At 45.3% G+C, this 25,771-nt stretch overlaps 1 long non-coding RNA gene across 1 annotated transcript; it reads left to right on the forward strand.

Moving 5' to 3' along the window:
- Positions 1-87: 87 nt before the first annotated feature.
- On the forward strand, positions 88-15,649 carry LOC115084491. The gene is made up of 3 exons (XR_003854578.1): positions 88-129; positions 14,100-14,166; positions 14,461-15,649. It is a non-coding gene; the product is annotated as an uncharacterized LOC115084491 (long non-coding RNA).
- Positions 15,650-25,771: the final 10,122 nt, after the last annotated feature.

Raw genomic sequence — 25,771 nt, forward strand, 5'->3', positions numbered from 1 at the left:
GTGAAGGGAGCGGTGACTGCGCGCGCGCGGGCCGCGAACGTGGATATAAGTATCCTTCTTGGAGGTTAGAGGCAGGCTGAGAAAGGGTGGGGAGAGGAGCGGAGCGAGTAAGTTCTTAGCTGAAAGGAAGTGAGTAAGAGGTAACAGTTTGGAGTGTGGAGGAGAGAATGGCGATGAGCTGGGGCAGAAAGCGCAAAGGTTGAAGAAGTGGGGGAAAGGGGGGTGCGCTAGAGAAGGCGATGGAATGTAGTGACGAGGGTGTAGAGATGGGGGCAGAAAGGCAATAGTCTAGGGTGAAATTCCCGTGGAGGGGGAAGAATGAGGAAGCTGAGAAGAAGGGCTAGGGCAGTGGTGGAAGGGTGAATGTGGGCAAGATCTGGGAAATGGGGAGAAAATGCGGGAGGAGGCTGGGAAGTTGTTATACATTTAAGGCTGGGGGATAAGGGTGTGAAAATTTGGACAAGCTGGGGAAGGAGTAGAGAATTCAGGGAGGGAGATGAGATGGAGAAAAGAGTGTTGAGGCAGGAAGAGGGAGAGAAGAAATGCAAGTGAGGGGAGGATGAACTGGGGAAGAGATTGCAGGGGCGGCCAGTTGAAATGAGTGGTACTTGCTAGGGCAATAGGGAGAGACTCCAAGAGAGGCAACGAGGTAGGGGAGAAGAGATTTCCAGGGGAGAGAAGCAGGGGAAACACCGGAGAAAGTGTGGAGAAGGAAAATGTATGTGCAGAGTAGAGGATGATGGGGGGGCGAGATAAAATGTCGTGGAGATAGTGGTCTGCTTTCTCATGATTAGGACTTCTGGTTTTGGGGGATTTTAGTTTGATACTTTGGATGAGATGCAGGCAGAACTGCTGGCATTTGTAGCAACAACCACACTCTGCTGTATTGCTACAAGTAATTGGCACTGCCTGCCATTGGGCTGTATGATAGCTCTTTGGTATGACCAGACTTAGGGCCTCATTTTCTAAAGTATTGCAGGCCTGCGGTACTTTAGAAAAATGCGGCAATGAGGGGCGGGAGGCCGAAACGGGGGGGGGGGGCAGTCCTGCGCTAGCCGGCAGCGATCGCACCTCCGCAGTGCGATCGTCTTCGCGGAGTCGGCCCCAGTGACACCCCAACTCCTTCTCTTCTGGGGCCGACTCCGCCTCGATGAAGGTAGTGCAGGCGTGCGCTACCTTCGCTAGCTATCGCAGGCTTGTGCTATTAGCGCAAGCCTGCGATAGCCTTAGAAAATAAGGTCCTTAGCTGGATAAGTTATCTGGCTAACATAACTCTTCCCCAAAATGCCCCTTTGTTATCCAGCTAAATGCCTCTGAATATAGACATCATGATAAAAATCAAAGATGAGAAAATGTAAGGGAAGGCAGAAAATCAATCAAAGAAATTGGCACAGAAGAAATTAAATAGAAATAAATCTACTTCAGAAAGAGGAAAGATAAAGTTGCAGAACAAAAAATAAACAAACAAACATAGAACATAAGGTGAAATTGCAGAAATTAACCAAAGAGATTCAAGTAGCAAAAGCAGTAGATGTACAGGACCAAATCCCTGTTGGTAAAGGAAGGAAAAGATTAGTTCATTTTTAAAATAGGATATAATAAGCTATATTTTATATTTAAAAGTGTCTTCATGTCCTATCTTACAGTAAAAGGCACAATAAAGTATGTCTCATTCACTGGAAATTGTGTAAACAGTGTAACATCGCTGACACTGGGATCGTAACCCTAACAGTATTGCAGAAAATGAGGAAGTTGTGATTACCTGGAACATTTCAGTTCCAGCTGTTCTATGTTAGAAAGCTGGACATAATTTTTTAAAGAGAAAAACACAAGAATGGTATTGCTAATAGAAGTCTCTGTCCCAAGCAACTATACTGCACTATGTATGGCAAGGCAGAAGATAATTAAGTACCAAGAAATGCAATTGGAGTTGAAGAAAATGTGGCAAAAAAGTATAGAAATAGTCTCATTTGTGTTGAGTGCCATTGGTTTGATTAAAAAGAATTTCCAAGTGCAGCCTGATATGGGGCGGCTGAAGGCAATCTTCAGTCTGAGGCGAGGAATGAGATGGACTTTCCTGCTCCCTCAAGGCATGGAGCAGGTCAAATCACCAACGGGCCGATACAGTATGGTGCGCTCAGCTGAACGCACCTTTAGCCCCGGTTTGGCCGCGCGTTTTCGACACGCTATTTTTACCCCTTATACAGTAAGGGGTAATAGCGTGTCAAAAACGCGCGGCCAAACCCCCCCGAAACTAATAGCACCCGCAACATGCAAATGCATGTTGATGGGTCTATTAGTTATTCCCACGTGATACAGAAAGTAAAATGTGCAGCGAAGCCGCACATTTAACTTTCAGAAATGAACGCCTACCCAAAGGCAGAAGTTAATTTCGGCCGGCACAGGGAAAGTGTACAGAAAAGCAGAAAAAAATGCTTTTCTGTACACCCTCCGACTTAATATCATAGCGATATTAAGACGGAGGCCCCAAAATTTAAAAAAACATATTAAATTAAAAAAAAATTTTTAAATCTGCCCGTGGCCCACGGGTTGGAATACGGACGCTCAATTTAGCCGGCGTCCGTTTTCAGAATCCGTGGCTGTCAGCGGATTCGAGAACCGATGCTGGTAAAATTGAGCGTTGGCTGTCAAACCCGCTGACAGCCGCCACTTCTGTCAAAAAGGAGTGCTAGTGTCCCTAGCGCCTCCTTTTACCACAGGCCCTCATTTAAATACTCGATCGCGCGCCCAGGAGAGAGGCCAGGGCACGCATCGGGAGAGCGGGCGCTCGCCTCAGAGTGCCAGCTCACCCGCAGTTTTTACTGTATTGGCCCGCAAGAGGACTAAGGTGAGAGGTGTCCCCTTGCAGTCCAGCCCTTTCGATGATTTGATGTACTGGGAAGGGGGAGGCAGGAATGGCAGGTAGACTGTCAGTGATAATATTTCTAGGAAGTTAGCAATCCTGTTACACTCTTGGGAACCTTGAAACCTACCTCTCACACTTCCCCAGCATTTGCACCCTGGAGAGATGGGTGAGAGGCCGGTGCAAGAGTATTAGGTGCTGTAGGTGAACTTTGCAGCTTTGCTCATACACCCCACCTCCCCAGTCTCCCATGCTCATCACATACAACAATTATTCATTTATAATAACAGATTTTGCTTGCAAAGGACTTCATAATACTGTCTTCTGAGATAAAAATATCACTAACACCACCAATGAGGAAACCCTGCAAAAAAAAAAACACCACTTGGAACTCATTTATTTATTTATTTATTTAAAGTTTTTACTATACCGACATTCGTTAGAAACATCACATCAGTTTATTTTATTTATTTATTTATTTATTTATTTATTGGTTTTTATATACCGCCGCTCATCAAAGATATCACGTCGGTGTACATAGAACAAAAATACGCAGTTGCGTGTACATATAACAGAATAATAATAGCTGAATTCAACAATAAATTAAAACAGTAAAATACAATATAAAGAAAGAACAACTTATTTAACGGAATATTAGATAGTAATATAGAGTAAAATAAATGTGATTGCATAAATGAATCTAGTATTCAGGCTAAAAAACTAGGGGTATGGGAGGGGTGGGGAGCAAAATGGAACAGGAGCAAAAAAGGGGAGCAAAATGGAACAGGAAGGGAAGAGAAAGGGTAAGGAAGGAAAGGGTTATATACATATGTACAAAGGGCATATGTAAAACATAACAGCAGCAAAATATGCTTTACAGAGGGCATATGTAAAACATAACAGCAGAGGGCTTTACAGAGGGCATATGTAAAACATAACAGCAGCAAAATATGCTTTACAGAGAGAACAGTCAGGTCAATACAGTAAAGTGCGGCCGCGGTTACCCTGCTTCTAACCCACTTTCTACTCACTTTTCGGCCGCATTAGTCCAACCCGTGATACACTATCCCCTTTAACCCATTCTTACCGCCTCTTTAAATCACCGGGTAACCCCTTCCTCCCGCAGCATGTATATTAGATGTAAACGATCGAATTAGCTATTCCCTCCCATACAGTAACGCGTGCCCCGACTATCACTTTTTTAACCTGCAGTTTTGCCGCGCGTTTAACCTGCTAACTTACCGCCTACCCTTACCCCTGCGTTAGAGGCAGGGGTAAGGGTAGGCGGCAAACTTTCCCCCAGCCCCCGCTCACCTGCCCTGGCCGCGTCCATGGGTGCTGGTCTCCGGGGCAGCCCCAGTCCTCTCTCCCCTCCTCCCGAAGCAACGAAAGCGGAAAAAATCGAGAAAGCGAAAAAAAAAAAAAGTAGCAACGAAGCGACTTACTTTTCTTGCAGCCCTCCTCCGGAGACGGACATCGGCGGAGACGGACCGTGGCTCCCCTGCCTCCCGGAGGCAGCTGCCGGCGAAGATGGATGCCTGCACGGGCAAAAGCGGCCCCTGTGCGTGCATTGGGCCGCTCAAGGCGTGACATCACTACGTTTGGCGTCACGGCATGTGACGTCACGTCTTGAGCGGCCCAATTGCACGCACAGGGGCCGCTTTCGCCGGTGCAGGCATCCATCTTCACCGGCGGGGCTGCTTTCGCCACCGGCTGCCCCCCGGGAGGCAGGGGAGCCGCGGTCCATCTCCGCAGATGTCCGTCTCCGGAGGAGGGCTGCAAGAAAAGTAAGTCGCTTCGTTGCTTTACACTTTACATGTTGTTTCACCAGTCCTCTCTCCCCCCCCTCTCTGCGCCTTGCTTCGGGAGGAGTGGAGAGAGGAGTGGCAATCCTGAGTGTAGGAGAACCGTCCACTTCCTGGTACCTGTCATTTGAAATGACAGATACCAGCGTGTATGTGAAGTGTTAGGCCAGCGCACCCAGGATACTGTATAGCGCTCTATACAGTAAAATGGGTTGCGCGGGCCTAACGCTTCACGGACGCTTCTTGGACGCGGCTTGCATTTGCAAGCTATTTAAATACAGTATCGAGTGGTAGGTGAGCCGGACTGTGCGTGCGGCAACCGCGGGTGCGCCCGGCACTAACGCAGCTCTTCCTACCGCTCCTTACTGTATCGGCCTGAGTGGAATTAAACAGTGAGTAGAAGATACAGGGGGGAGGAACAAGGGGTGAAACTATATACATGACACATAGATAATAACGAAAGTTTACCAAATATTAGAAGATTTTGGATTGGCTATATATGTAACGGGAGTTGGGGTAAGCTATGTACAAGAAACATAGATAATTATATCGTATACAGATATTAGCAACTGGAAGGGGGGAGAGGAGGGTTTAAAGAGCAGGTTAAGTGTATGCTTGTAAGAAAAGCCAGGTTTTTAGTTTTTGTTTGAATTTTTGTGGGCTTGTTTCTTGTCGAAGATCAGAGGATAGAGTATTCCATAGTGTGGGCCCTGCAATGGAGAGGGTTCGCTCTTTGGTGGACTTATAGTGGGTAAGTGTGTGTGTGTGTATATATATATATATATATATATATATATTGTATTAGGCCTATTGTAAAGTGCATTGGATTTGGATTTGGCCCTCAGAAAGCCATGAGAAAACTGAACTACGTACAATATAATAAGCCTCCCATACCAAAATAGCACTAACTGCCAGCTCACAAACAATAAGAACCATACCCATGAAAATGCAACACTGCAAATATTACACCAGCCCTAAAACTCCAATATACCTCCTATTACAAAAAACAAAACAAGTTGGGCTTTTGTAGCATGGGATCTAATTAATGTTTAGGTACTTGCCAAGTACTTGTATCCTGGATTTGCCACTGTTGGAAACAGGATGCTGGGCTTGATGGACCCTTCATCTGACCCAATTGTTATAAATCTGCTGCTTGGAGTTAGCAATCTGTTATCGAGCTCCTCCTGTAGGGGGAGGAGTTAGCAGTCTGTTATCAATACCTGCTGCTAGGAGTAGCAATCTGGTATAAGTCCGCCAGGGAGTTAGCAATCTGTTATGGATCACCCTGCCAAGGGGAAGAGCTAACAATTGTAATACTCCGTAGGCGGAGTTAATGATCTGTGGTGGGTTGGCTTCCCACAGAGTGGCAGTCGTATAATACCGCTCTAGTAGTGTAAGGAATGAACACTTAAGATAAATTGGTGAATCCTTGGGCCGATGGCAGATGACAGCGCCCCCAGGAGGATATCCTGAGAGGGACCACTGGCTAGGCTGGAGTATGGAGACAAACACAGATAGTTCTTTATTAGACAGGAAGTAGAACCACCAGAGGTGGCAGTAGTGAGCTGGTGTGCCTGGCAGGGCTGAAGTCCCTCAGATACTGGAATTGCGGTCTCTGGGTTGCTGAGCTGTAGAGAAAGACTATAGGTACTGAGTAGACAGGGTATGCTGGATACATAACCAGTAATAGATGATACACTCACAATTGCAGAGATCTGTAATGGCTTCTATGCAACAAAGAGTCTTCAGTATATTCAGGAACAGGAGCCGTAGGCAAATACTGCTTCCTATATGCAGTCTGGAATGAGAACTCACAATATCTATGTATGAGATGGCTTATGGAATAGAAGAGAGTCTTTGGAGGGTTTTAGGAACATAGGCCCTCATGGAGCGAGTACCGGTTCCTATCTGCAATCTATAATAGTAATTCACAAGATATAGGGATATGATAGCTTCTGATATAAAAGAGAGTTGAGAAGGGATTTAGGAACATGGGCCCTCGTGGAGTGAGTACCGGTTCCTATCTGCAGTCTGCAATAATGACTCACGATCTCCGTACCTGCGATAACGTCTTAGACAGAAGGGAGTCTTTGGAGATTATGAACATAGGCCCTTGTGGAGCGAGTACCGGTTCCTGTCTATAATAGAACTCACAGTATTAACGTCTGCGATCGCTTCCAGGTAGTAAGGAGTCTTCTGAGCATTCAGGGACATAGGCCCTCGAGGAGCGAGTACCGGATCCCGTCTTAGCAATCTGAAATCGAGAAGAGAGAGTGGGGCCCCCGAGGAACGGGTACCCCTAGGTAAGGTTGTGGAGGCAGAGCAGCGGAGAAAGAATTCCCCTTGCTAACTTGATTCGTAGTTGCAAGCAAAGACCTTTTAAGGTGGAAGTGGATGACGTCACTACGGGGAGATGCCCCCGAGGTTCGCGCCTTTGCCGGTACAAACTCTGGAGCGCGAGCGCGCACTCTAACGTCATCAGGAACATGGCGGATCCGCAGCGTCATGCCAACCCAGGGATTCCAGGAAGAACGGCGAGGAGAAGCCACGGCAGCATCTGTCCTTCAGACCCGAAGGGAGTCGCCACTAAGGTAGAGAGGGTGGAGCGAGGGCAAGAACAGGCACGAACGCAACACCAATATGACAACTTTTTATGTTCTTATGCTATAGATCCAGAATACCTCACCTCCATCACACACCAAAATACAGACAAAACCTCACCAATTATAGAATAAAGTGCCCATAAAATATAAATAGAAATGTGCAGACAAGCAACTGAACTAGAAACTGCAAAAAGCCATACTATGTGCAGTGCAACAATCGAAAAACAGAAATCAGTATAATCAGAGCCTCTATGCTCCTGTGATCTTGAGGTTGTGGGAGAAACCAGATAATTAGGTTGTTGCACATAATTGACTGCCCTAGACAAATTCAACAAACTTCTAAGATCTCCTGCTGTGTGACCGAATTACCTAAACAAAGCCCAATAGTGCCTGTAGGGCTGCATTACGGCTGCTCTGTTTCAGGGTGAAAGCCAGAGCTATGCTAATTGGCTTTCTCTAACAGCCAATCAGCGGAGGGATCACGTGATGCTGCACGAGTGATCGGACGTGTGGCTGATCTCTCCGGGGACCCCCCTCCGAATTTACCCAACAAACACACGTTCTTGCGCCTCCGTTCGCCCCTGCTTTGCTTGCATCGGCTGGCTAAACAATTCAGGAACACCTTGGGCTATCGGGAAGCGGTGCCCTTATCGAAATGGCGAAAACAAGAAAAAAAGAGAAGGAGAAAATGAAAGGCCCCGAAGCTAAGATGGCTGATGCGGCGGAGACGCACCAAGCACTGGAACCTCCTGACCCTGCGGGCGCTGACATAGCAACCACGGCCATAGTTGCTTTGGAGGGGCGCTTTTCGCAGCTCTCCTCACAGATCAATGGTATCAGCTCGCAGTTCTCCGACATTCACTCACAAATACAGGCTGCAGAACACAGAATATCTGCAACAGAAGACAAAATGGAGGCGCAGGATCGGGACATACAGGGCCTCAAAAAAGCGCATGAGGCATTTCGAAGTAAGCTTGACGACCTGGAAAACAGGTCACGCCGCAATAATTTAAGGCTTTTAGGGATCCCTGAAAGCCTCCCAGAATCTGAGCTAGGTACCCGGCTAGAATCCTGGCTAACACATTTGCTCAAATTGGGAAATCAACATGGCGCCCTGTACATAGAGCGGGCTCACAGGCTGGGTCCCCCATTCATCGGGGGGTCCCTGAATAGCAGACCTAGAGTAGTCATCTTTAAGGTACTTAATTTTGCCCCCAAAGTGCAGATCTTGAGGGTTTATCGCCAAATGCCTGAGTTGACCTTTGAAGGGACCAAAGTGCTACTGTTCCAGGATTACTCGGCATCATTGGCGGTGCTCAGAAAGGCTTTTGCCCCAGCATGCTCACAACTTGCTAACTAAAAAATATGTGCCACTCTGCTCTTTCCAGCCAAGCTTCGTCTCACTTACAATGGGCAGACTCATATTTTCACGGAGGCTTCTGTGGCAACTGCCTTTATCCAAGGTATACATTCCGGCTAATTGGTTTGTCTACTGTGGCTTCCTACACCTTCACGGGGGATATATAGAGGGATTTGCACTGAAGGGGACCGAGGTACATAAGTCTTTGTTTTTTCATATTGATGTTCACACAGTTATTGTAGTTTTTATTGTCACCATGAATAGTACTCTCATAGGTAGAGGTCTAAGCTGGGGGACCACCACTCATATAAGATTGTATATTAGACTCGTTGTAGATGAAAGCCGATATTATATGATATGATGACTAATGTACGATACTGTACTTGGAATGTATGTGGTATAGGTTCTGTGCCAAAGCACTATAAGATATTACGAGCTTTACAGAGATACAAGGTGCACATTGCCATGCTGCAGGAGACTAGAGTCACTGATTCAGAACATGAAAAGTTGACAACAATGGGTGGGGAAATCCTTTTACGTCTCTGCCACTTCTTGTAAAGCGGAAGTAGCTATATTCTTACATAAAACACTCCCTTTTCATTTGCATCGCTCAGTGGCAGATCTGGAGGGGAGATATCTGCTGTTGGAAGTAGAGATACATGGGAAACGCATGTTTCTGGGAAATATATACGCACCTAACACGTACTCCCCAGTCTTTTATGAAACGGTAATGCACATTCTTCAGGAGTATTCACATCTCCCACTCATAATTGGAGGTGATTTCAATGCGGTCATAGACTCCACCATGGACAGGCAGCCACCGAGGCAGACTTCCCGACCGGACTCTATGAGAGGCCTTCCTTTCTTATGTAAACGTTTAGACCTCACGGACGTCTGGAGGCTGCTTCACCCAACCGAACATAATTTCACTCATATTTCCCATGCCCATGGGTCCCAATCTCGTATTGACTACCTCCTGGCCAGTTCTACTTACTTTTCTAAGGTCATGGGCTCTGAAATAGGGCCTCTGGCCATATCAGATCATGCACCGGTTTGGACAGACTTTAAGGGTTTGAATAGCATGGGAGGGTACAAGCGTTGGAGATTCCCGGCTAAACTCTATTCTGATGAAGGGTTTAAATCTTTCATAAGGGATAAATGGAAGGAATATGCCCATTTTAATCAACAACACCAGGGAAATCCTATTCTATACTGGGACACCGCTAAAGCTGTTCTAAGGGGAGAAGTAATAGCTTATATGGCCAGGAAAAATAGAGAATTATCAGCCAATATAATCAGATTAGAAAGGCAATTACAAAAGGCCAAGACACAATTAAATTCCAACCCTACTAAAGAGAATCGCACAAAAATCTTCTCCCTCCAAAGCACGTTACACGACTATATTCAACAAAAAACACAAAAAAGCCTCCTCTATTATAAACACTGGCTTTTTCACTTTGGCAACAAGGCGGGGAAGTTACTGGCCAGACTAGTGAAATCCTGGGAAGGTAGATCACATGTTAAGGGGTTACGAGACTCTAAGGGTCAACTCAAAATTGACACGAAGGATATTGGGAAGATTTTCACAGATTATTACCACCAACTTTATTCAGCAGACCCTAGCAATTGCCCAGCTATGCAAACCTATTTTGCTAAATTAAAATTACCCCAGATATAGGAAGAGGATTTAACATTCCTAAATGCACCCATGGGAAAAATAGAATTGGAATTAGCAATTAAATGCTCCAACCTAGGTAAATCCCCGGACCCTGATGGCATCACGAATGAGATGTATAAAGTGTTGTCTGATTTAATTAGCACCCCTATCCAAAGAGTTTACAAGACGTTGTCATCGGATGAATTTCAGGGCTGGCAAGCAAACAGAGCCACCATTGTGGTACTCCCAAAACCGGGCCGAAACCCTGAGTTGCCGGGCTCCTACAGGCCCATCTCACTTATCAATTGTGACCTGAAGTTGGTCGCTTAAGTAATGGCTGACCGTCTGGCATCTTTCATTGCTAAACTTATTTGCCCCTCTCAGGTGGGATTTGTCAGGGGAAGACAAGCCGTAACCAATGTGCGCCGAGTTCTGGCCTCCATAGCCTTTTCACAAAAAATGAAATTGGATTCTCTCCTTGTAAGTTTCGATGCCGAAAAGGCCTTTGATCGGGTGAGCTGGACATTTCTTTTTGAAACTCTGAGTCACTATGGCCTCCAAAGGCCCTTTTATCTCATTTCTTAAGACAATTTACACCAATCCACAGGCAAACATCTGGGTGAATGGGAAATTATCCCACGACTTTACTTTGGCCCGTGGTACCAGACAGGGGTGCCCCTTATCCCCCCTTTTATTCGTTCTTTCTTTGGACCCATTATTGCGAACCTTGGAGGAGACTCAGAGCATAGAGGGTATTCAGATGGGGCCAGTGGTGTTTAAATCGACAGCTTTCATAGAAGACCTTCTACTGCACTTGACAAATCCCACACAATCGCTTCCAGCTGCCCTCTAGGTGATTTCAGAGTATGGCCTGCATGCAGGTCTCAAATTAAATCTTGACAAGTCAGATGCTATGGTGATAGGACCGGCTGACTCTATTCCCTGGAACAGGGAGTTTCCTTAAAATGGTCATTCATTCGAATTAGATATTTAGGGGTCTGGGTGTTATTGTTTGTAAGCTTTTGGGTGGATCCTTGGACACTGTGGCAGCTGACCACGCCCATGGGGGGAAGTCCCGTGAGGGGCCACAGGTCAGGTTCAGCTTTGGGACACACAACACAGAGTTATATCTTTTATTAAACAGAGGTGGCAATAGTGAGTAAAGATGAAGCCCGGCTGGGCTTAGGGTTCCTCAGGATACTGGAACAGCAATTCCCTCTATGGCTGTGCTATAGTGGAGAAAACTGAGATAGTGAGTACAGTGGAGCATATACAGAGTACTGGTATAGGGCCTCGTTGGTAAAGTTACTCCCACAGTGGTTTCTCCCGGAAGGTAACACAGAAGCTGGAATAGAGGTAGGCCCTCGAGGAGCGAGTACCTGGTTCCAGGGAACAGCTCTGAGGAAATAAAGTTGGTAACTCACTGATGATGTAGGCACAGTTTCTTCCAAGCAGAAGAGAAGGTTCAGGCAGCGAGTCAGGGATCATGGGCCCTCGAGGAGCGAGTACCGGTTCCTGATAGCGACCTGAAAGAAATGAGAGAGGCTCCCGAGAAGCGGGTACCCCGTTAGGATAAAGTCCAAAGGCTGGAGAGGCAGAGTAGCTAGGTATGGAGAGTGAATCCCATCCATAAGGAATTCCCCTTGCTAACTCGATTAGCTAGCAAAAAGTGTAGGCTTTTGTATCCGGGATGCGTGACATCATCACAGGGGGAAGCCCCTGAGGTATGCGCCAAAGAGAGAATAAGCAGGACCGCGCGGTGCACGCGTACTATGGTACCTGGACAACATGGCGGGATACAGCGCCCAAGCCGGCCCGGGGATGCCAGAGAGGACAGAAGGCAGACGCCGCAGCAGCCAGAAGTCCATCAACCGCGGGAGGAGTCGCAAAAAAGGTAAGGTAGGCGGAGTGGAGACTTTGGGCAGTGACAGTCGTAACACTGGATACCCAAGTGCACTGCTAATTTGTATGACTTTAATGTGCCACACTTACAACAGAAAATGGAACAATCACTATCCTCATGGCTGCACCTTCCCCTCTCGCTCATAGGACGCATTCACTTACTGAAAATGACTGTGCTGCCCCGGTGGCTGTATGTTCTCAGCGTCCTCCCACGTCTCCTCACTCAAGCTACCTTGGCCAAATTCCAGAGAGTGGTGACCAAATTTTTATGGCGCGGGAAAAGACCACGGTTGGCATTGCAACTACTGATGAGGCCAACGTCAGTAGGGGGTTTTGGCCTCCCAGATTTGAAAATATACAAACATGCGATCAACTTCAGACATATTGGAGATTGGATTTTAGGCACGACATACCTCTCTGCTACTCTCTTCGAATCACAATTACTCTCTCCTATTTCACCATGTTATGCCCCATACGTGTCATATGCGTCTATCTCGACAACCATCAGCTCAGGACTTCTATTGCGACCACCGCAGCAGACATGGAAGTGGCTCATGCAAAAGGCTTCCTTGCCAGCTGGTGCTTCACCGTTCCTCCCGTTCTGCGGCAACCCAACATTTCCTGCGGGCTCCGGCGCCTCCAAATTCCGTATCTGGGAGCAATTAAAACTTTGCATTGGCCAAATGATACATGCGGATGGGACTTTACTCGACTTTCCTGGGCTCTGCACCTTTTATGGTATCTCGTCCAGAGACTTTTTCCAATATTTACAAGCTCGGCATTATGTGAGATCACTTGGTCATTCCAACTTTTCGGACCCTAAGTGGCAATTTTTGTGAACGTGGTTCTATCCATATAATCCGCAGAAACACTCTATTTCATATTTTTACAGACAGCTGGAAAACACAAACGCTGGTCTCTAGAGGGGGTGAGACTTAAATGGCAATCGGAGCTCGCGCAACCAATATCTGTTGCAGCATTGAAGTCTGCCTTCACCATGACGAAAAGGATAACTAGCAATACGCCCCTGAGAGACCCGATATAAAATTATTTACAGGATGTTTATTTCTCAACACCAAGCGTACCGAGCGAGGATTGCCACTACTCACACATGGATAAAGTGTAGCTCGGAGGGAGCGCATCGGAGTCATTCTTTTTGGAGTTGTCCGGTATTACAAACCTTCTGGAAGAAAGTCTTTCGTTCCGCAAATTAAATCCTGGGCCTTAAGATACCATTCTCCCCACTGGTGGCACTCTTCAGGATCTTCCCTCGATCCTTCACAGGGAAAAAGGGACACATCCTTTGGATTACAAAAGTTTGCTCATTAGCCTGTAAAGCCATCCTCATGGCAAGAAGGAAACAGAGGGGCCATCCCTGACACTGACATTCGTCTATCATACAACTGCTAATGATGGAAACCTTGGCTTGCAGTCACTTATCGATACGGACTAGGAGGGCTATCAATGCAGTCTAGATGCTGTTTATCCTAACCTTGCCACAAGACTCAAAAAGTCTTTTTCTTAATCGTATAGACGTCTGAGATGTGGACTTCATGGTGATACTACCAGATGTTATATTTCTGACTTATTTTTAAGACTTCTTATTGGGTCCCTTTCGGTGCACGGGGGGAGGGAATGCTAGGGGAGGGAGGGAGGAACATGTAGGAGTTCCTGGGGGAGAAATGTAAGTTCATAGAAGTTTACGGTAGTATGATATGTAACAGATCACATTATGTATCATATGTCACTCTTTGCGTGTTGTTTGCTGCTGTTCAAAAATAAAAACAAATTTACCAAGCCAATCAGCATAGTCAGCAAGCTGGTCACAGTCATTAGGGCAGAAACTTGTTAAATGGAGAAACTGGTCTCTATCCAGACCCAGGATTCTTATTTGTGCTGCTATTTTCAGATGCAGATATACAATTGCCTGGTTTCACTCCTATACTTCCTGCTGCTGTCCTGATTCCAACTAAAAAGTATGTATTACACTTAAAATTATTTTGTTTTCTTTTTTATGTAAATAAATGTCATTTTATTTGGAGTATCTTTATCCCATATCCCTTTTTAATTAATATTAATCTATATATAAATGCATGGTAATGGCAATTTTATTTTTATATACCAATTTTCAAGTATATTTCAAACAGTATACAATATTAAATAATATAAAACAGCAATAAAAACAATACAACATTATGTAGGATGACAATCTCTGCTGATGCTGAGCATAGTTTCTGTATATATAAGCTTATTTTCTTTTCGTCCTGCAGACTAGTCCATACAGGTGTAATGCACCCCCTGGCCAGCAGATGGAGGCAGAGACAATAATTCAAGAGCTGACTTCACTCCCTATAAAAGGCCTGGTCCTGCCTCAGTTCTTCAGTTTGTCTCTTCCTCAGCAGATGTGTGAACTGGTGCTAAAACAGATAGATGGATTCTTAGTAATTTATTCCTGTGGTGTCTTTAGCATCAGGAGCTGCATTCTGGGCTTCCAGTAAGAAGTCCTGAAAAATCTTGGTAGAAGCAAAAAGCACAGCAAAACAGTCAAAGAGCCCTAAATACAGGCAAAGGGACCTGTATGTCCTGCTGGAATCAGAAACGCAGGAAATGGGTCCTGGTGGAAGTGGTCTCCCAGATAATAGGCAAAGGGCTTGAATATTCTGGTAAAACAGATTCCCAGGATGGCAGGCATAGGGCCTGAGTGCCCTGGTTGAGTGGGCTCCCAGGACAGCAAAGATAGGGGCCTGATTAGATCCTGGTATGAGCAGGAGTTGAAGAAAATGACACCATAGGGAAGGCTGAGGAAATCAGCATGTCTGCTTGAATGAGAGAACGTTGGTATGTTTTACTCGAGCTATTGTTCCCATTTAGCTTTGGGAGCCAGCCTCAGGCAAAGGCAGCTATGCTTTGTAATTGAAGTAACAAGTTCTCAGCTGTGAGAAATTCCAGTGAGGGTGTTTTACCAACAGGCGGGCAAGGCCAGTTAGGAGTTGCAGAAGCGCTATTGAGCGGACTGCAGCTGACTTGTGGGGCCGATGCAATAATAATGGCGGAAAGCGGGCGCTGACTTTTCAGCTTTTGAAACTTTATACTGCAGCTTGGTTCCGTGCGAACCGGCGAATTTCATACTGACAAGTGCATTTGAATGAAGGTTAACCTTTCATAATGGTCCGAAACATATGAGTTCATGAGCCCTGTTTCATGTGCTCCGGCGGGTATCGTATTTACAACTGCGTTAAAAGAAGGTGGTGTTCGCTATAGCGAATAGATAAACAGAAAGCACTTTTAAGAATATTTTACATTACGCATGTAATACCTCAGCTGATCATTGACTGGAGTGATTACCTTTAAAGATTCTCCAATACAGTTGCCCCTGAGGCAGCTCTACTTAAGAGCGAAACTTGGTCAGAGTCGGGCATGTATTTTCTAAGAATAAAGGTCTCTTTTTTTTTACACCAATCTTGTTTCCCTTGGTCGCTACATAGCCATCTTGGATCGGCTTCCAGTTTGGGGTTTTTTTGTGTATATCATGGCAAGAATGAACCTCACTGGTAAGACAGGGCATGTTGGGTATAATCTCAGTCTCTCAGATTTACTGCTGGTGATTTTGCCAAAGAGAGCTTCCTTCTGGAGCTCAGAGAGTGTAATATGTACAAGAAACATATTAAAGCAGTGGTGATTCTATCATCAGGTAGGGTGAGGCAGAAAAATTGGGAAGGTCTCACCCTGCATCCAAATACAAAATGCCCACTGGGATCCCATAACTTACAAGCAGAAAGACGACGACAGTGGTGGCAACGCCAAATGATGACATGCCTGCAGAGATCACAGACTTCGTGGAGAGGAAGAAACTGTCACCCCCAAACATAATGTGCCTGCAAGATCCCAGGCCCCATGGGCAAGAAAAAGACACTAATAGCAAATGACAACATTTCAGCAGGGATCCCCAGCCCCACAGGCAAGAAGAATAAAAGGATTCAGTGGGTGGGGTGAGTGAGTGAGAGGGAAGGGAAAGCAGGGAGTGAAGGGAGAGGTGAGGTGGTGAAAGGAGGTGAGTGAATGGAGGATGGAAGGGGTGAGTGAGAAGGGAGGATAGAGAAGAGAAAGGTGAGAGAGGGAAAGGGAGGTGTGAGTGAGAGGGAAGAAAAGGGAAAGGGGTGTGAGTAAGGTGGAAGAGGGGCGTGAGAAAAAGGGGAAAAAGGTGGGAAGTAAACAGGGAGCAACACTATGGAGAGAGTACATGCCAGTGGGAGCACTAGGCAGACTAGTCGGCCATCTAGTTGAGGGGAGAGCAAATTTTTTAAGCCGTGGCCTCCCCTTCCATGCATGTAATTGGGCCCCCCCCCAAAAAAAAAAAGTTGGGTTACATCATGACACATAGATACACACACAAACATACAAAGGGTATCCTGGAGTCCTGGTCTGTGTCAAATTCTATTGCAAACCAGTTGTCAAGCCACCAGGCAGCCACGCTGCTAACCAGTGACTCAGGGTCCCCATTTTGTTTCTCTTCAAGTTGCTGACAGAAGCAAGCACACCCAAACAATGACACAAAGACAGACATACCACATCCAGAAAGGGTGTATATATAGAAAGGGACTTAAGTTGACTTAGAAAATAACCACTGCTATTACTAGCAACGGTAACATGGAAAAGACTTAGTTTTTGGGTACTTGCCAGGTTCTTATGACCTGGCTTGGCCACTGTTGGAAACAGGATGCTGGGCTTGATGGACCCTTGGTCTGACCCGGTATGGCATGTTCTTATGAAACAGAGGCCCCCATACCCAGACTTCACACTCAGATACAGAGAGAGGTATAGACACATCACATCCAGAAAGAGATAAAGGTATAGAGACCAGAGCATGCTAGATACAGACACCACACCCAGAACAGACAGGCCATACACCACAGACAAATGGTAAGGGATGGAACATTAAAAAAACAAAGGTGCCAGCCAAAATGATTAGGAACTGGGAAAAATTACATCCCACCCTGCCCAACATTTTCTTTTAGCTGTTTTCATTAATTGTTCTAAATTTTTCTCTTTTTTTATTTATTTTTTTAGTGTGTTCTTTTTTTTTTATTTTGTCAGACTTTGTTCTGTTTATTTTACTTTTCTTGTTTTATACTTTTTGACTTTATTTTTCCTCTATCTTCCTTTCTCCATCTCATTCTTCTCTTCCTTCCACCTTCTCCCTCTCTGGCCACTCTGTCCATTCCCCTCCCTCACCAATTCTTTTCCCCTGGGTGGGCAGCAGCTGCAATTTATCTCTCTGGGTAGAGACCCAGTGATAGCAGGAATTCCTTCCGGGCTGGGGAAGGTGCGAAGATGGCAGCTTTTTCTGGGTTGTGGACTACAACAGCTTCTCCCTTGCCTGGGCTCACTGCAGTGAAGGTGACTTTTCTCTTGGGCTTGCTGAAAGAGATATGTAGCTAAGCTGTGCCATGCTAACAACATCACTATGCTTCCTCCTTTCTGACAGGCCAATATAGTAAAGGTCGTGGGAGAGCGCTGGTGCACACACAGGCAACTCTCCTGCGCACGCAATTCAGGGAGGACAAACATGCAAATTAGGGCCTGCGCGTCCCTAGCACCTCTTTTTTTGACGGAAGCGGCGGCTGTCAACGAGTTTGACAGCCGACGCTCAATTTTGCCGGCGTCGGTTCTCAAACCCGCTGACAGCCACGGGTTCGGAAACCGGACGCCGGCAAAATTGAGCGTCCGCTTTTCGAGCCGCGGGCCGATTTTAAATGTTTTTTTTTTTTAATTATTTTGAACTTTTAGGGCCTCCAACTTAAGATCGCCATGATATTAAGTCAGAGGGTGCACAGAAAAGCAGTTTTAACTGCTTTTCTGTGCACTTCCATGGCGCCGGCAGAAATTAACTCCTCCCTTTGGGTAGGCGCTAATTTTGGAAGTAAAATGTGCGGCTTGGCTGCACATTTTACTTAGTGAATCGCACGGGACTAACTAATAGGGCCATCAACATGCATTTGCATGTTGCGGGCGCTATTAGTTTCGGGGGGGGGTTGGGCGTGCGTTTTCGACGCGCTATTACCCCTTACTGAATAAGGGGTAGAGCTAGCACGTCAAACGCTCGTCCAAATGCGGGATAACAGTGCGCTCCACCAGAGCGCACTGTACTGTATTGGCCCATGAGATTGCAGTGCCTCTGCAGCGCTGAGCCTGGATAGCACAGCCATATGTTTCCTTCCTTGATCAGCCAGCTGGTGCATATCCCTTTTAGGTTCATTCAGGCCCCCTTCATTTGAGCCCCCTTGACCTAGAGTGCCACAGTTTGGGGGGGAAGGGGGGCACTGCAATGGCAGGACAGCTAAGATTGCAGCACATAAGAACATGCCATACTGGGTCAGACCAAGGGTCCATCAAGCCCAGCATCCTGTCTCCAACATTGGCCAATTCAGGCCATAAGAACCTGGCAAGTACCCAAAAACTAAGTCTATTCCATGTTACCGTTGCTAGTAATAGCAGTCGCTATTTTCTAAGTCAACTTAATTAATAGCAGGTAATGGACTTCTCCTCCCAGAACTTATCCAATCCTTTTTTAAACCCAACTACACTAACCACATCCTCTGGCAACAAATTCCAGAGTTTGTGCATTGAGTGAAAAAGAATTTTCTCTGATTAGTCTTAAATGTGTCACATGCTAACTTCATGGACTGCCCCCTAGTCCTTCTATTATCCGAACTCCTTGTTCTTCCCTTCAAAGTGGGCCCAAAAGAGAAAGTTGTGTCATGTGGGCTTGCATGGGTGGAAAGAAGGCTGCAGCCGGAAGGAAAAGGATCAGCATCAGCCCACTTGGTCAGAAAAAAAAAAGATGCATTGGTTCATGCCACAAGAGGAAAGAGGAGTCCAGTTAGTTGCATGGGCTAAAGGTGGATGCTACCACTTGTGCTTTCCAGAGGGGGAAAAAGTGTGAGCGTGTGTATGTATGTAATCTAGAGAGCACATGTGAGTGTGTGAAAATGAACATGTATGTTATAGCGTGTTTATATGAGAGCAGACATTTATATACAGCCCCCCTCCCTCTATTAATCCAGTACAATTTTAGAGTGACTGGAAATCAAAGCTCCCAGTTTTATCCTTATTAGTTTTAATTATTGGATGTTTTGAACTATTTTATTGGTTTTTGGAAACTGTTTAAAAATGAATTATAGAATGTTATTCTGTTCGTTAGCTGTTTAAAATATTTATTCTCATTAGCATGGTTTTACTATTATGGTCAGAGCCCCAATTTCCTGTGGCAGATTTTCTAAGATTCTGCAGCAAGGTTTAACAAAGTCTGCGGCAAATTTTTTGAAATTCTGTGGAAAATTTGCATAATTTTGTATAAAGGTTCTGTTACGTACGCCGTCCGCGCCCGGCCTGCTCACCTCTCTGGTTCCACAGCAGGTCCCGGGTCGGCCTCGTTAGCGGTAGCTGCGAGCTCTTCCAGGCCTCGGCGTCCCACGGCGGCGGTCGCCGGGCCTTCCACTACGCACCAGGCCTCACGCCGGAGTTCGGCGTCCTCAGAGGCGTCGGCCACGCCCCTACGTGCGCACGGACCACCTGGCCTCTTGTAGGGCCAGGGGCGGGTCCTAGCTCCACGACACGCCCTGATTGATTCCCCGATATAAAGAAGTCCCTGCCTGTACTTCCTTGCCTTGGCAATCGGGTTTGTTCCTTGCTAGATTGTCACTGCGTCTGAACCTTGTCCCAGTCTTGTTCCAGGATCCTTCTGTTCCAGTCCTGTTCCTGCATCCTAGTATTCCAGTGTCCTTCTGTTCCTGTTCATCTGTCCGCCTCCCCAGGTAGTACCTTCGGACTGTCTCACTGGTACTGACCTCAGCTTACTCCTTGACCTGTCTGCCTGCTGCCTGCCTTTTGACTTCAGCCTGCTCCTTGACCTGCCTGCCTTTCGACTTCAGCCTTTTCCTTGATCTGCCTGCCTGCCTTCTGACCTCAGCCTGCCTGTGATCTCGTCTGACTTCCGGTACCTGACCTCTGCTTTGTTGACCACTCCTTGGACTGACCCCCGGTTTCTGACCTCTGCCTGCTTGACCACGTCTCCAGATTCTGGCTCTGTCTCTTGCCTTGTCATCGCCTACGCTGTTCTGGTCCTCCTTGCTCCATCTGACCTCCAGTCTCGAACCTGACCGTGCTCCTCTTTTGTCTGTGGGCACGCCTGACTCTCATCTCTCCAGGAGACCCTGTGAGGCCCACCTAAATCCAAGCAGCCTGGGTCCTTACGGGCTCCTCCCAGGGGGATCTCGGGCTTCCAGTGGTGAAGCTCATCCTAGCCTCTGTCTCCTCCAGTGCTCTGCCCCCTGGGGGCAGGTGCTTCCTGGTCCCTACCAGGAGGCGGATCTCCACTGCTCCAGGACAAGGGTCCACCCCCGAGCGCAACAGGTTCATAGCTCTGACAAGGCAAAAATTCAAGATTTTATTGAAAATATTCTCATTTTTAAACAATATTTAAATTAAATACAAAACTCACTATTTACAAAAATCAAGTAGACATAAGTTATAAACTTAAGTGTACTATCACTTTTGTTTGAATTGAAATACAGTGCAACCATAATTTTTATAAATTCCTGAGAAAGTACTCATCTTTCTGAATATGGTGAAATTTATACTTACCCATTAATTTCCTTTCCTTTAGACCTAGCAGACTAGTCCATTCAGGTGGGATGTGCCCCCTGGCCAGCAGATGGAGGCAGCGACAAAATTTCAAGAGCTGACTTCATTCCCTATAAAAGGCTTGGTGCTGCCTCAGCTATTGGTATGTTATGCCGAAGCTAGAAACCAACCAGGAGCCATTGTTAGTTCTGATTTCCACAACTGTCAATATAATAAGAACCTACTACCATCACGAGTGTCTCCTTCTTGGATACTAGCCCTAGAACCCAAATACCAATTCCAAGTTTGCAATCAGGATTACTGCATTCCACATGTACAATATTGCACTTGCCATTGGTGCTTCTGAGTATAAGGCTCTCCTAGAACTGCAAACAGAGAAGAAGAAAAAAAAAAGGACATTACTCTACAAGAATAATTTTCTTAGCCAAACCACAAAGGTCAGGGACTGAGGATACCCTCTGCTTCCCTTTCCCTGGGCCGCATTTCTTTACTGGAAGAAAGACCCTCTTTGTGCTCAATTCTATCCATATGTCTCACATAACCCCCCCCCCCCCCCCACTTGCCAACCCCTTCACATCCACCAAGCTCCATTTTTGACACTAAACATCCTGCTCGTAAAGTTATAATTTTTTGTCTCTGTAAACTTCTTGTTCCCAAATTTAAAATTATTGACTCTGTATACTTCATGTCCTTAAAGTTATAATGTTACCTATCTCTTTGCTCCTTCCTACTTACACCTTGTTATTATGCCTTATGTTATTCATCTTATGTTCTCCCCAGTTACCATCTTATGTAATGTATTTTCCACTTGTTTCATGTAAACTGATATGATGTCCTTTGAACATCAGTATAGAAAAGCCATAGATAAATATAATATATATATATATATTTTACATTACGCATGTATACCTCAGCTGATCGTTGTCTGGGATGATTACCTTTAAAGATTCTCCAATACAGTTGCCCCTGAGGCAGCTCTACTTAAGAGCGAAACTCAGCCAGAGTCGGGCACGTATTTTCTAAGAATAAAGGTCTCTTTTTTACACCGATCTTGTTTCCCTTGGTTGCTACATGATATACGCAAAGCCAACCCAGAAAAGAGAGAGGTGTTTTTGGAGACAGTATAGAAGATGCCTTCACTAGGTCCACAGAATTGCCTCACTTTGTAGTCTTGTTCCTTCTCCCCTTTATTCCTCCTTTAGAAAGATATGTGAAAAGGCTTTCTGGAGAGCTCCTCTTTGGAGCCTTCCCATGAGCAGCAGAGTACTGTCTATTAGAAAAAATAAGGTAAAGGATTCTAAACTCTATGGGTAGGGATCTTTGCTTTCAATTTTATTTTATTTCCCCTGGAAATTTTATCAGTGTTTATCATAAAAAATAAACAGGAGAACAATCAGTAGGAATAAATTACTTTTTTTTTTTTTTTTGCACATGGCAGCTCTTTCAAAAATTGTTAAACTACATCTATTGAACATGAAAGAAGTATTCTTGCCTTAAGCACTGCTCAATCAGAAACATGTTTATCATCAGTATTGACAAAATCTGGATGACTGCCTTTTTAAAAGTTTGAGGGAAATGGAGAAGGAAATTCTGCACTAATCACACCCAAACTGAATAATACCAAAATTATATTGATAAACCTAGATGAGTGAGTTGCACACATCTATGACAAAAAAAAAACAAAGACACTAAACCCAACTAATTCATTACAGGTCACAGGGAACCCGAACTTTAAAGTATATGTGACTTAATTCGAAGCTTGAGGTCAGACCAGGTTTCTTCTTTTTGCTTTTGGACCACTTACAGACATACTACTAGTACAAACTTATACACATTATCTCTGATGTATTTGCGACAATTTCCACACATACATCATCACTCTTACCTGCTGAGATTTCAGTCAGGACTTAGACAAATTGGCTCCATTTACATTTAATACTTTTTTTCTTTTTTTTTAACTTTGTGTCTGTTGACGTTTCAGGGTTAGGTGACCTCCCGTGCAGCTCTCCTGTCACATTTGACCTTATTCTGCTTTAGTCTCAGAAGTTTCTTTCATGGATTGATGTCTGACTTTTCTGTCTCAGATTGTCTTTACTTACTTTACCACATTTGTGAGGTATATTCATCTTCTCACCAGTCTGCCTTTCTCTAAAGTAACACAGATTTATTCCATTTTCCCTCGTCTCTGTACCGAGTGTTTTGATCTTATTTTTTTTTTACTTACACATGCACAAAATTTCTCAGATTAGTAACTTTCTCACAAAGTCCTTTTTTTCCAGTCAGAGAATCTTACGTCAGTCTCATCTATTTCCTGCTCCCTTCATTGGGAGGCTCGGGGTGCTCCACTACCTGCTCCCTGCTTGGGAAATTCCTTCAAGATGGCGCCCAATGGTGACGTATGTGCCCATTTAAGGACACATCTACCAAATTGGCGGGTTTTCAACTTCCTTAAAGGTCAGCGTTCTTTTTTCCCCTTCGCCGCCGATAGATGTCTCACGGCTAAGCGATCGACTTCTGCTCAGCATCGCGCAAGTCAGTATCTTGTGGTGACCAGGTACTCGCTCCGATATAAAACTCATTTTTTAGCTCTACCATCATAGACTGTATATTGTTTTATTTTCAGAGCTGCATCGGGACTTCTGCACTAGTAAGTGTTCCTCTGTACCTTCGCGCCAGTATTTAAATTTGAGTGGGACTATTTATGCACATACTTTTATGTACTCATCTTATTTTCAGCAAGCAAAATATCTCCAGACTACAACAGAGCCGGTAACAGTGGCACCCGACCCCCTGAAGAAGGAGGTCTGCTCCGAAACACTCAGTGTCGGGATAACGTCTGTGTTCACCACTTCCATAACATCATTTCAAGGCTAGTCTATGGACATTACACTACAAGATAAGTACATTGTCGGATTTAAGCTTTAATATTTGAGCGTTCCGTTCTACAAGTACTCATAGACTCTAAGTGCATATCGGGCAGCTTTTGTTGGAGAAGCGCCCTTCATACACAGCCTATAGAGACCAATGATTAGAACAACTCAATGCTATTATAAGCTTACAATTGCTTAGCCTTTTGGCATCTAAATATGAGGTCTCTTTGAGCTTTGTTTCCCACTCTTCACATGTCTCAGGATCTGTATTTTTGTAGTTTCTGCTACTGACTTCCTGCTTTTGTGGATTCTTTATTATTTGTATTGAGGTGCTAAACTATGCATGCCCATGCCAAGGAAGGACAAATAGGGCAATCCTCTCGTAGCAACCTGCAAGAGTAGGGGAGGAGGCCTACCATTCTTGCCTGACCTAGTCAGCCACTCCATCTGCATGACTTTTCCATTCACTTTTGCAAATAGATTGTTAGCTCATAACAGCACTGCCTTCATATTGATGTATCTGCACAGCACTGCGTATAACTGGGAATGATATACAAAAAAGTTAAGCAATAGCAGATCACTCCCCTGTACACCTAGGCCAATGCTAATTCCCACATCCCTTCCCTCTGAGAGCTGGGAATGGACGGCATACTTCTAGGCCCAATGGAAGATACAGCCTCTCTAGACAACCCATCCACACCGACTATTCAGCATTACAATCCCTACCACTCCCTCAGAAATCATCTGTCCTTATCCCATGCTTTCTTGAATTTAGATACTATTTTAGTTTCCACCGCCTCCACACGGATGCTGCTCCATGCATCCCCTGTTTCCTCAGTAAAGAAATATGTCCTTACATCATTCCTGAGTGTATTTCTTTCCTTCCCATAACCCTTCATTTGAGAAGCACTTTGCCTTTGAAAGAAGCATGCCTTCTGTGCAAGAAAACATATTTAAATGTCTCTTATATCTCTTCTATCCCACTTAGTGTAACTTATCCTGAATCCTAGTGCCTGGAAGGAGAGTTCACCAGAATAGAATAGATTATGATTACAAGGGGCCAAACCCACTCTGCCTGGGCTGGCGCACTGACAGCCCTTCTGTCCCAATAATTTGCAAAATATGAGCAGCAAGCTAAAGTCACCCACCTTAATTACTCATTGGACCAATGCAATACTGTGCGCAGCAGCTAGCGCACGGTTTAACATGCGATTGGATGTGGTTTTTGGACACGCATCCATAACCCCCAATGCAATATGGGGATTAGCGTGTCCAAATCACTGTGTAGCTAATAGCGCTCATTGCATGTAAATTCTGTGTAGATGAGACTATTAGCTAATCCCCTCTGCTAAAAATCTCCTGCGTGGCTAATGCGCTCATTGCAACGCGGCAAATTTTACACCAGCCTGGGCCTGGGGCTGGCATAAAGGTATGTCTTACTCAAAGGAGCATTGAAAAAAGATAAATCCTGCTTTCTGTGATCCTCCTAATAGTATCGTAGTGATACTAAGTAGGAAGAACCAACTAAAGCAGATTTAGTTAAAAAAAAAAAATTGAGGAAAAAAAAAATTCTGGACGCCCAATAGAGAGACACAAAATACACAGTCCAGGCCATATATCTTGGCCGTGTTTTGGGGAAAAAACAGATGTCTAGATTGAGGGTCCATTTTCCCAACCCACTTGATGGCCACTTCTCCTGTGCACTTGATGCCAAGGAGGCACTAGGGATGCACAATTTTTCTCTAGCGCCTTTTTTGTGTGACCCCTAATTTAAACATTGCATCGAGAGTCGAGGAGAGGTGATTGAGCGCAGTTAGGAAAACAGGCACTCAACAGTGAGTGCCCATTTTCTGTGTACAAATATTGCATTGGCCCCTATAGTGGGGTGCTGCCAGAGCAGAGGACAAAATAAGGGATGCAGGGGATCAAGTTTAAACTTTGCCTCATATTTAATAAGGTAGTTGAGGAACTTAACTAAATAGGCTTCTATGTTTGTTAACATTGCAATATACCCAGTCCCTGGGTACTTGCCAGGTTCTTGTGGCCTGCTTTAGCCTCTGTTGGAAAC

This window comes from Rhinatrema bivittatum, chromosome 2 (genome assembly GCF_901001135.1).
Source record: "Rhinatrema bivittatum chromosome 2, aRhiBiv1.1, whole genome shotgun sequence".
In the NCBI taxonomy this organism is placed as follows: Eukaryota; Metazoa; Chordata; class Amphibia; order Gymnophiona; family Rhinatrematidae; genus Rhinatrema; species Rhinatrema bivittatum.